Here is a 12,964-nt window from a genome sequence, read left to right as displayed (position 1 = left end):
CTGACCCTTACAGCCCTTTGGCCCCTGAGCGCAGTTGGAAACCATTTCTATGCCTGAGCTTTCTGAATCAAACACTTGCAGTCTCATCAAACAGGCTTTCAAAAGTGAAGCCCAAACATCATAAGCACGTACTCTTATTTTTCTAAAGGTTTATATAAGCAATTTGTGAGCTATCTGTAAGAGTTCTTCTTCTTTTAAAGAATGAAGCTGAGACTTTCATATCACTCCAGTAATGACATTTAGCATTATCCTTCAATCTCCAGTTTCTAGAGATTTAAGAAAAATACGATATATCACTATTGGAGGATTACAAGAGAAACGTAAGACCTGCACAGCTGTTCATGACTGAATTGGCCTGAGAAGCCTGACACTAGCCATTTCAAAAGGTTAATTTGGTAAAGTGGAAGACTGAAATATGGTTTTGGTCGCTGCTGGTTCTTTATAGGATAATTGCATTGATTTTTTTCTGATAGTTTACAGTATGCTACCACTTCTGGTATACAGCTGGTCTGTCTCACACCCTGGAGAAACTTAGTCATTATTTTAATATATCTAAGGTCCGCCTGCACCAACATGTGCAGATCCTGTCCTGATCCTGTGGTCAAGAGTCCTGACCTCCCCTAGGCTAGCTAACCCACAAAGAGCTCGTGGATTTGGATCTCATATAGTAATGGACGTTTTTCAAAACTGTTTTCAAGACAGAAAAGTGCAGTGTGTGTGGGAACAGATTGATAAACTCTTGAAGAGGAGGAAAAGAACGCATTGATTATTTTCTCATATACTATTATCCTTTCCAAATAGCCATTAATGTGCATTTGCATCCCAGGAACCACAACATGCCAGCTGCGCCTTTAGCAAAATCTCAGTGTAATTCAGCGCGACTTTGTGAAATGGAAAGAATTCTAAGACAGCACGGCTATGCTAATTTTCATGCTAATTTCTGTAGAAACTTAATATTCTATGTCAGTCTTTTGCTTGTACAATAATCTCTGCTTTGCATCTTTTGCGTCTTTTGTCATTATATTTTACTTTTTGTTTTAAATGACAGCACTAAATGCAGATAGTGCCTATGTTTCAGAACATGGAGTCTATTTAGGTCTTTCCAAAAGAATGTCTCTTCATTACTATAAATGTTATTACTGCACATGCCACAGCACTGGCCCGTTAGGGAGGTGACAGATTTGCACATTGGAAGTCAGGCTTTGAAAGGAAGAATATATTTGCAAATGAAACAGATGATTAATTTGGATGTGCAGTTTTAAATTAATATTCTTTGGAGTACATTGTACGACAAAAATTTCTTAAAGTATATAATAATTTGAAAAAACATCATAAATTAGAAGAAGAATAACTTTACATTGATGGAGTACAGTTGGAGTCAGGTTTTTTTTGTCTTAGACTACATGGGTTTATCAGAAGGTGGCATTCTGCTATCTGATATAATAGATGTTTTATATATGAATCCTTGTCATTATTAAACAAGAAGGACCAACATCACAGAAAACTGCGTTTTAAAAGGCGTTATAAAATCTGAAACGTGCTAGTGAACACTGAGCTGTGTAAAAAAACCTTACGCTTTTTTTTGCCTACCTTTGTTGCTTTTTTTCAGTGCTGAAATGATAATAGAGTATTTTCAAAATGAGTTTCATATTAAATGACTATTATAAAATAACGTGTCTTTTAAAATAATAATAATTATTATTATTATTATCATCATCATCATAATCATGCTGAGTTGTAAGGAAGATTCTCCTTATACGATCAAGTCCTGTCTTCCAGAGTGCATAAACACCTGCTTATCTTTAAGCATCCCTCTATTTTACATTAACTTTTACATTTAGACAAGGGGCAAACCCCCAAAAGGTAGACTTGCTGATATGACTAGTACCACTTCCATGGGTGGCATTATGCCCCTCCTCATGTACCTCGCTGCAGCAAAGCCTCTGGCACAGGGCACATCAATGACTTACTGGTGCCAGTGTCGGTCCTGTGTGGTGTTGGACTTCTGCTGTTACAACCAAAACCCACATCAGACACTCAGATAAATATAGAGAAGTGAGCAGCTGAGCTCCCTGCTGATGCAATGTCGTTGCCTTAGTTGCACTTACCTAATATATTCTATGAGAGGTGAAGTACTTTAATACCCATTTTTGTTACTAAAAAACCCAAACAAACCAATCAAAAAAACACCTGATTTTTAATGTGAGTGCTGATTTATACTTCAATTCCATGAAATCAGTGAGATACACTGATTTAAAAACATATTCATGTGTTGCTAAACTCAAGGGAAGTTTTACTGTTCACTTTTTCAGAAGTGTAGGTGGGGGCAAAATGAGATGGACATCTGGTCGTTTCTCTGAAAGCTTGTATTGGCATTCCTGTGAAGCATATACATTCAACTCTTCATAACCTAAACCAAAACAGATTACTCTGTATACAGTCAATGATAGATAATCTGAAAAAAGAAAAGCTAAAGTTTTTTTAATCTCAATTACTATATATTTTGCATTACTTTAGTAAGTTTTTTTTTTTCAGTCTAAGGTCTGATTCTGTATTTCTTTGTCAGGCTGAGGCAGGCTTTGGATCCAGTGTGATCATAACATCTCACGGTACAGTGATTATGGTGCTGTGTTATATAGATATTATGTAGTCTCTGCTTTCACACAGTTATACCTAGATACTATGGTTTCAGATCAAATTAATTGCGTGCTTTAAGGAGATAAATATATGTGTCTTACCACTGTGGCTTGTATAGTTTATTCAGTATGGAGAGCACATACATTCAGTCCATACGTATAGCTTCTGCATTCTAGATCAATTAAAACAAGGTATTGCAATGATGATGGCACAAATTGGGTGGCTCAGATGAAATTTTCACTGAGTTAAATTGGTACATACACCTGTAGATGAATGTGCATAAGTAAGTTTCTGAATATGTTCCTGGTTTGTATGAAGCTTTTTTCCTTTAGTCTCTTCTTTACTAGTACCCAGTTTGCCATATTTTAATTTCCTTATACATTTTTTTTTCTGAGGCTAAAATGTAATGCTTATTAGTTTGGGGAAAAAGTAATTTCAATATAAATTATGGTTAAAGTATGAGTGTGATATGCTAAACACAACTGATGATTTTTTTTTGCCTGAAACGCCTTAGCAAAATTGTACAGTTAAGCACTTTGATAAGTTCCATTACAGTGAGATTTACTTTTCAATTATTTTTTAAGACATCCTTTTTCATTCTCCAAAGGCATTATACCATTAAGAGACTTACCGTATAATATAGAACCATCATAAATAGCAGTGTTTCCTTTGCACAGGGACCAGCTTCTAATCCAGGTTCCGTTGCTTCAGAACTGGAATAACTTTAGTGATGTATGTGAGATTCAGTTTTGGTCTCCTTTTTACCAAACTGAATGTATGATTTTAGTGGAGTATCAGTGTTTGTATTAGAGTAATGAACTTACTCCAAATTGCATTGGATACTCTTTAAATGCTAGTTACCAGAGGTGAAGCAAAGAGAGGATGAGAGGTATTTTAGGTACTATTCTGGGAGAACTGCTGTGCAGGCAAACACACCCAGGTCTCTCTGGAGGCTGCTCCTCAGTGAAACATTCAAAGTCAGGGTGGACGGGGGTCTGGGCAACCTGATCTAGTTGAAGATGCCCCTGTTCATTGCAGGGGGGTTGGACTAGATGACCTTTAAAGGTCCCTTCTACCCCAAACTATTCTATTCGATGATACTATGATCTATATGCTAGGCCATATGTTAGACCATTGCAATCTAAAACAAAATGATTGTGTTTCATGTAGTACAGATTAGAAACAAACTAGAGATTCTTCATTTTGAATTTACATTTCTCAGCCACAGAAATGGTAACTAAATTTTGAGTGTTTGATTCTTTTTTTCAGTACTAAGCAATAGATGGTACTAGATGTATATCTGATTGTAAAAGCCTTTAATGAAACAGAACTGAGGATTACTGACAGTCATTTGAGCTGAAAATTTGTTATGTCTTCTCTGTTAAACTGTTTTAACACTATAATCTTTGATAATTAAAGCACAATAATTTTTAAGGAGTTCTTTTTACAGCTTGTAGTGATTTTGCAGCTGATTCTATTTGTCAAACTTACATTAAAGACTGAGCTTAAATTATTAAATGATATTTTGTGCAACAGTAATTTCCATTAGAGGATATTTTTCATGTTATTTGCTAGGAAGCTTTAGACTCCAAAAGAACACTTTTTGGCAAAGTGAAGGGAAATATTTGTGAAGCAGAAGCTGTAATTATGAACATGTGTGGCTAAACACCTGTCAGCCACTTGGTTTGTACTAAACAAGCTTCTAAAATAATATGACCATGCCCTGATCCTGGCTTTTGAAAGTGAACACCATATTTAAATAATTACTTGGGCACTCCTGTTAAACATCTGGATGCTTTGGAGAATCTACCACACACTTATTAAAGGGATTAGTGCAATTAGAGATGAAGAACTGAACTGAAACATGAGGAGAGGGTATTTCAGTGGGAGTGGGCAGCAGGGAGTGGGTCCAACCACTGGGTCAGAGGGTGCTGTTCCCAGTTCCATCCTTGAAGCCTTCTGATGGAGATACTTAGGCAAGGTTTTGCTGGAAGGTGAGAGGAAAACAGCCATTCAAGCTGTGCTCCTGAGCTACAGAAGACATGTCATGGTGGAGTAATTTGGCCTATGAGGTCTGGGTGAAGATGGAAAAAGTTTTCTGCTTTTCTAGGCACTGGGGCAAACACTGAGCAGCTCATGGTGCCATCTGTGGTTGACCATTTTCATCCTGGAACCTGCTACTGGGACTCAATATTAAGAAGCAAATAATTTGTTAGGACATAGAGAATCATTGAGGTGTGACAGATTTGCCCTTCACTTGCCACTGACTTTGTCCCGGGAGCCAGTGGTGGAACTTAAATCTCCTGAGCTGCTGGCCAAATCAGGAGGCTGTTCCTTCTCCTTCTGCCTGTATCGATGCTGCATCATGGGGTTCCTAGTGCTCCATTTATCTGTGGTATACAGGGGTTCCTTGAAAGAGCAGTTGGTAGAGCAGTCATTAGCTAGTGCTCCTGTGTGCTTGTTCTCTGAAGGCTATGGCGGAGAGGAACTCTGTTTATACAGAGAAGGAGTATTTGGAAAAACATTAAAAATTTTAATAGTTTATGTGACTGGATGGCTTACATGTGTGAAATAAGATCTAAAAAATCCCAAGTCTAAACATTAAAATGTCTGCTACTAAAAATAAGTGTATTCTGAAGAATTTTCTGTCTACATTGACCCTTTCTACAGAATGACAGATATGACACAGAAATTATGTCTTACTCCCTAAATGTTTCAGCTTGACAAATGTAAAATAACTATTCTGAGCAAGGATTTTACACTTTGAAAACAATAAAGAGCAAGAGGGTCCCTCTGGCCTTGGCTATTGGGACTGTCTTATATCTGGAAAGCCCTTGCAGACTACATAGACAGCAGCTTGTCACATTTGGGTAGATAAGACAGTCAAAGAGGGCAAAGAAACAAAGTACTATTTTTTCATCTTCTTGCCAACAGGGGAAATATCTTTGCCTGTGAAGTAGATGATGCATTTTGTGCACCTATTTGCATGCACAGAGATAGCATATCTTCCCTATTTTCCTCACTCAGTGCAGTAGCTAAATGTCATGAATTATTCTGTGCTTTGCTTTTATTATATACAAGTTCTTCCAAATATGTATACAAAATTGAGTGATATATTTTTCAACAGATAGCTGGCGGTAGATATACGTGCCTCTATCATTATCACGTTGGAATAAAGTGAGATCTCCCAACACTTGCAGCACACCCCCCTTTTCACTTAAATTTCTGAATCCTTAACTTCTTTGCAAATTGCTATTTACTATCTATAGTTTTTATACTATACCTGTAAGCTGTCATACCTTCGCTTAGTCCATTAGCAAATTTCCAAACAACAGAAAGAGGAGTATCCAAGGGCCGTAAACCACCCTGAGGGGTTCATAACCATAGAAGTTATAGAATGAGGTGAGTATGTCTCTAGATGACGAATTTAAATCTCTTCCAATCTGTGGCATCTAACTGGACAGTTACAAATCCTATAGTAAGATCTGGAAAATTCACAAATGCTTATATGGATGACTTTGCCTTAATTTTTTTTCTTTTTTTTTTTTTTTCCATCACACAAATTATATTACTTTATTTTATTTACTCTCTGGCTGTGTAGTGGAGACTTACGAGCTTGATTTGATAACCAAGATTTTAGTGTTCTTTGCATCAGTCTTTCCATACCCAATACTTTTCTTGCCCGGATTTAGAATCAGTGGGATTTTAGCACACTATGAAAATTTTTTCAAGTATTTTACAAAACCTGTCTTTATTACTCCTTCCAAAGTCTGGTTCTCTATAAATCTATCCATCCACCCACATACCTGAAATATGAGTACTGTCAGCTTAATAGGTCATCAAAATATATAGTGGTATTAAAACTCAGTAGTTCTGCAGTTGGAGGTCTAAATGCAGCAACACGGGTAATTTCTGGGTAGAAGCTTAGTAATTCCATTGGAACATATGTTCTTCTTCCACATGCCTTCTATAAATTACAATAACAGTTTCTGTTTGCCCTATAGTGTTGCCTAAGAGGGACAAAAAATGGCTGAGAATCCTGTTCTTGTAATAATTTTGTAGCCTTTGCCCTCTTCTTCACTGACAGGAAATCTCCTAAAAAGCATCTGATCCTGAAAGTGAAGGTTTTTATGAGCAAGAAAATAGAGCGGGGTTAGTTTGAAAAATATACCAAGGCTTACTCTCTCACTGTTTCTGAGTCTAATCTCATTTATCTTCATTTTTCAAAGACCATTTTTCTGTTGAATTAGGAGCAATGTGTTACATATTTTTTTTCCTTTTTGATAATCTAAGAAATATTTACCTATTTTAACAACATTTCTTTCTCTCGTTACTTACAGCTTTCATTGCTTGAATTGTTATTTTTGTATACAAGAACTATTCAGAAATTTAAGCAAAATGTAATCTTAATTGAGGAGAGTTGGATGTGGCTCTCCAACATACCAAGTGATTTCAATTGGCAGAGTTAAGTTCTACGCCTACCTCTTTACATTATAAGACATTACCCAAGCAGAAGTCAGCTAATGGACCTTAAATTAGTGTGAGTGGTCTCCAAAGCTATGGCATATAATTACATTAATCTACTTCCCTTGAAGTCAGCAATAAAAAATTGTATCAGTTTCAGTAGGAAAAAGGTTATAGCCAGGCTGCCCTTCATCTAGATCTCTTGGTTTCTTTTACCCTTGTAACTGAGCAATGTTCTTTTCTGCAAGTATAGTTTGGTGTATTGGTTTAACATGAAAATAGGATTTAATGAAGTTAAAAGAAAGATTTCTTAGGCTCGCACCTACTATATTAAGTTCTGTTTGGAGTGTGACTAGAAGTGTACCTGTGAAAATTGACTGACTTTAGGAAATATAATTGTCTATAAAAAAAAAAAGGGGAGAGGAAAAAAAAGTAAAAGAAAAAGAAGGAAAAAACTAAAAAGAAAAGCTTTCTGTGCTGTCAAAATAGCTGTTATGCTGTTGGTTAATAGTGTAATGTGGATGGACGGCTCTGTTGTGTCCTGGCTGTTTCTTCATCAATCTGATCACAGCCCAGGCGACAGCAGCAGGGTTGTACCTTCTAATTCCCCAGTAAATGACTCGTGTCTGTCTGTCTTTAATCAGACAGTCCCCTTCACCATTCAAATCACTTAGAAGTTGCTGTGGAAAGGCGTGTGCCCACTTTTGTCTAGTCATTGCTTTATATGGGGAAAACCTGTGTGGGGGAGAAAGGGGTTAAAATCAATTGTTTTGCCGAATGTAATCACCTTTCGGTGGAACATCCATTGCAATGTTCGTGCCAAACTAGTAGCGATAGGAGCAAACTAACGTTTTGTATGGGCTTTCTGTTGGTGCCCTTTGGAGAAAAAAATGACTGCTGCTTCTTTAAGTCATGGGAGCTCACGTTTGCTGTGACAGCTTTCCAATTGTTAAATAAACCCTGACCATGAGCAGCTGTCAGACAGACATTGCACTACAGGCTTCAGTTTAAAGGAGCACCAGACAAGCGTTGCGGTGCCTAAAGGCTCTTGTTTCTTTTTTTTGAAGACAGACTTTTTTTTTTAAATACAATGAGATAATATTCCTTAACTGAAAAAAAAAAAGAAAAAGGTTGCATTTTGAACATTCTGCCAAATTTTCCTGTGAAAGTTATAGGATATGGATATATATATATATATGGATTGTGTTGGTTTCTGAAAAACAGTCTATGAGAAGCATGAAATATCTCAAATCTACCCTTTTGTCTGGTGGCAAGGTGGGAGAATTCAGGTACAGAAATGCTGGCGTAAGACCTTATAAGTACTTCTAATGATTTTATTTAAATTCTTGTGGGAAGGAAAGAGTAATTATACCGAGCTTCCTCAGAGCTGTAGAATGCCATTTTATCATTTATACTTTTGATAGTAGTCTAGAAAAACCTTTCCTAAGTTACTACTTTCTATTATGTTGGACCCTGCTGTACTAGCTGCTATACAGGCGAGTAAGGAAAGGACAGATTCCACTACAGAAGGTCTAATAAGCAATAAAATAATCTTTTAAGGTAAATATACAGTCAGTACTGGAAGAAGAATTATTATTTACATTTAAGTTATAGCTGGGGAGTTAAACTGCCATTAAATTAGAATGAAGGTGGATTTCTTCCTATTCCAGTTTAGAAACTGATATTGTTTACCCTAACCTGCCTGAAAATCAAGTATGTAGCAGAGCTATGCCGGAGAACGTGGACTAGGAACCAAAATTGTCTGGGAGCAATGTAGGAAATAGGTAATTTGGCTCACTTAGCTGAAGATAGAATGGGTCAGCTTTGGAGATGCCTGTTTTCATTGACTGAAGCAGAAGCCCAGTTTAATTGCAAATTAAAAAAAAATTTAAAAAAGTAAAAAAAGAAAACAAAAACCAGTCTAGGTGACTAAATTCAAAAGGCAAGGTGAGGGCTAATTGTGTGGAAGCAGAAATTCTGGACACTATGTAAGAAGTATTTATTGGAAAATCAAGGATATTTTTGTGAGTTAAAGAGGAAAATTATCTGTATTTCATTTACAAGTAAAAGTAGTAATAAGTAATTCATGCTTTTAAGGGTAATTTCTTCCAAAATTTCAAGTTTAACTAACTAACTAATGTATCTTCTCACTATTCCAGTTTCCTTTTAGGACAGAGAGAAATATATCCAGTAAAAATACAAAGCAGTGGGAAATGAAAAAAGTCAATTCAAAAATCAATTCTCCCTGATTTTTTCTATCAACTCCTCTTAGAAATAGCACCCAGAATTTTTATAACAGAAATGGATCATAAAAAAATCTCAGTGTGTTCAATTATTTATTTTATGCTTTTGAAAACACTTTTGGGTAATGGGTTTCACTTTTTCACGTTTCATATACCTCATTCTTTCACAGAGAAAAATAGAAACCTTTCAAAAATGGAAGATGAGAGCGTTTTTTTGGGGTTTGTTCATACTTGTGCTTATGAGTTGGTACTGTTCTCAAAAATGCACACAATGGTCTTAAACCCATGGTAAACGTAATACAACGTATGAGGTGATTTTTAATACACTGTTTTCTATACAGAACTAAATGTTTATATAATATAAGGACTTTGTGGTGATTTAAACCAGAAAGTGAATTTATTTTACATGAGATTTTGGAAAGCAAAGTATAGAAGGAAAGGTTTGGGAGCATTAAAACAATGATGGAATCAATTGTAATAGTCAATGAAAATGTAATTGGTCCCTAAATCCCAACATACATCACTTTCATGTGGCGATTTTAGAGATGTAGGTTGTGAACGAGCAAAGAAATAAGGCAGTAAGAGTACTCTGTTTTGGTCGACAGCTGGCTGAATATGAGCCAGCAGTGTGCCCAGGTGGCCAAGAAGGCCAACAGCACCCTGGCCCTTATCAGGAACAGTGTGGTAAGTAGGACTAAGGAAGTGATCATACCCCTGTACTCAGCACAGGTGAGACTCCACCTTGAGTACTGTGTCGAGTTTTGGGCCCCTCACTACAAAAAAGACATTGAGGTGCTGGAGCATGTTCAGAGAAGGGCAATGAAGCTCGTGTAGGGTCTAGACTATAACTCTTATGAGGAGTGGCTGAAGGAACTGGGGTTGTTTAGTCTGGGGAAAAGGAGGCTGAGGAGAGACCTTATAGCTCTCTACAACTACCTGAAAGGAGGTTGTAGAGAGGCGGGGGTCAGTCTCTTCTCCCAAGTAACAGGCAGCAGGACAAGAGGAAACTGCCTCAAGTTGCACCAGGGAAGGTTTAGATTGGATATTAGGAAAAATTTTTATACTGAAAGGGTTATTAAGCATTGGAATAGGTTGCCCAGGGAAGTGGTTAAGTTGCCATCCCTGGAGATATTTAAAAGACAGGTAGACATAGTGCTTAGGAATATGGTTTAGTGGGGGTTTTTGTCAGTGTTAGGTTGATGGTTGGACTAGGTTGGATCATTACTCTGTTGACCTGTTGCACTGTTAGCCTCTGTTGAACCTCCATGGAAAAGCATCAACACTAACCTGAAGGGGTCTACTTGTTATTTGGCTTGGAGATAGGTAGCAAAGTGACTCAAATGGTGCAGCAAACATTCACCAAAGAATGGCAAAATAGCCTGAAGATTGATGAAATCACACAAAGGGTAAGAAGTATAAAGAAAAGTCTAGAGAGAGGGCTGCTCAGTTGCAGTGGATAAAGGGAGCCTTTGGACCCCTGTTAAAATATAGCGTCCATCTGGAGGTCTTTCCTGTAGCATACCTTGTTTTGTAGGTGTTTAATGTGATGCTAAGCCCTGCAGGAGAGAGTTCTGGTGGGGCGCTGGAGGGCATACTCATGGAGTCTTCAGTCTTTTTACTCATTCTGCTACCGCTCCTGACTTTCTCAGGATTTGTGAAGAGAGTGGGGGATATATACCAAGTTAAGAGGTAGGCCCATTTTGAGGTAAATCCTCTTTTCGTGCCACGATATGGAGCTGGTACCTCTGGAAACGACATATCAGTAAGAATTCCATTGAAGACACTTGCTCAAGCCGTTCTTCCAATATGCTCTCCTATAGTTTCCAGAGGCTTTATTGCTAGTGAAGAGGTTGACTCTTACTAATTTATGAGCACTTTATTACTAATCAGCTATGAGATGACTGAATTCTTAACAACTCTTTTAATACCCATCAGTCCTTTTGAAGTGCCAAGGGGTTTAGGCCACTAAGCATTTTTTACATTCCATGTTTCACAATTTTCTATGCATTCTTTTTCCTTATGGAGAATTCAGTTATACAGTGAAACTCCTCCAATCAAGACTTTAGAACTATTTTATTTAGAACATTGATTTTACACTCCTTTAAAAGAGTTTTTTAAAGCTTGGCCCAACTTAGAAAGAATACCTGCAAGCTAAAAAAATTGTTCAAATCTAGATAATCACAAACTGTGTGATAAGGTCTCTTCTTGCATTATTGATCTGTTGATACGACACAATAGAAAATAAAGGATGTGGCACAATAGATGAAAGCGTCAAACAAGCCAGGCCAGGGGCTGGAGGAAGGATGAAAACAGTAGTATCACAAGCAGAAGCTACGATTAATGAGAAACCATGGTTACAACTTGCTAGTTCAACTTCTGCTACTAAGTTTTTGTGAAGACCTCAACGACACTTTGAGCTAAACTTTCAAAAAGTTCTTGCTTACTGTGTCAGAATATTCTGCTTGTGGGAAATAAGATTCATATAGGATTCATGAGAGACAGTGTATTGATTGGAGAAGAAGGATTTTTCCTAAATCTGGCACTTCTGTAAAACTTGTACCTTCCTGTCTAGGTAGTTTCCATCCTATCTGTGCCTGTGTTATTTTGGGCTGCCAGAAGGTCCTTCATGTTAGATGTCACAGCCCTAAATCATGGAGTCATAGAATGGTTAGAGTTGTAAGGGACTTTAAAGATCATCTAGTTCCAACCCTACTGCTATGGACAGGCACACCTTCTGCTAGACCAGGTTGCTCAAAGACCCATCCAACCTGGCCTTCTTTTGTGTCTGAATGACTAATCACTTTTCGCAAAGGCATGAAGAAGGATCCTTTATTAAAAGTAGCCAAGTTGGAATTCCATGATAGAGATTGTGCCCTTTTAAGATATTGTTTGTGATTTAACAAAAAATGTATTAATAGCCATAGAAAGAAGGAGTAAAATCAGTCCTCCATGTTCTTAGTCTTCCAAGTTTTCCATATTGCAGCAAAAATTGAGTCTCTCTTTTTCCCATCTTTGCTACTTTCATGAATAATCTAAGCAGTCATTCCTTGGGTATCAGATTAAGGCTAGGAAATGGCTAGGATAAATATGTGTGTCTGTTCCAGGTCTCAGAGCAGAGATCTATGATAATGACAGGGATAGATGAGTTGGAGATCAAACTTTCTGGCGAGGCAAGCGACACAACCTTCTTCTGAACATGGATCTCACTGAAATAAACTTGTACCATGGCTCCTTTCCTGCTACAAGACGTGACATGGCACAGAAATGTAAAAACTGTACTGGATCCAATGCTTTTCCAAAGAGTCAGGATTGCTGGGCACAGGGACCCAAACACGCACAGCAGCAAATCGCTGCCTGTTCCTTGGTGAAAAACAGCAGCCAGGAGCAGATGTGTGTTGCCAAAACAGCTTGTGCCCCCTATGCCCACTGCTGTCTGTCCCACTGCTGCTTCCTTGGAGTGTCCAGAGAGCAGCTACAGAGCAGAAGATTTATTCTGGTTTGTCAGCCTGCTCCCAGTTGCTCTTTTTCTCTGCTTGTGCTATCTATTGGGCGAGGGACCTCAAAGCCCTCAGGAGAGGCAGTGCTGGGAGTGAGCCACAGGTGAGGCAAGTTGTCCTGGC

At 37.8% G+C, this 12,964-nt stretch overlaps 1 protein-coding gene across 6 annotated transcripts in view; it reads left to right on the top strand.

The window, feature by feature from the left end:
• Positions 1–12,964, top strand: part of CACNA2D1 (calcium voltage-gated channel auxiliary subunit alpha2delta 1) — a 420,472-nt gene that overhangs the window by 44,443 nt on the left and 363,065 nt on the right. The gene's annotated exons all lie outside the window — the stretch shown is intronic.

This window comes from Numenius arquata, chromosome 2 (assembly GCF_964106895.1).
Source record: "Numenius arquata chromosome 2, bNumArq3.hap1.1, whole genome shotgun sequence".
NCBI lineage: Eukaryota > Metazoa > Chordata > Aves > Charadriiformes > Scolopacidae > Numenius > Numenius arquata.
This window is presented reverse-complemented; position numbering and strand designations above follow the sequence as displayed.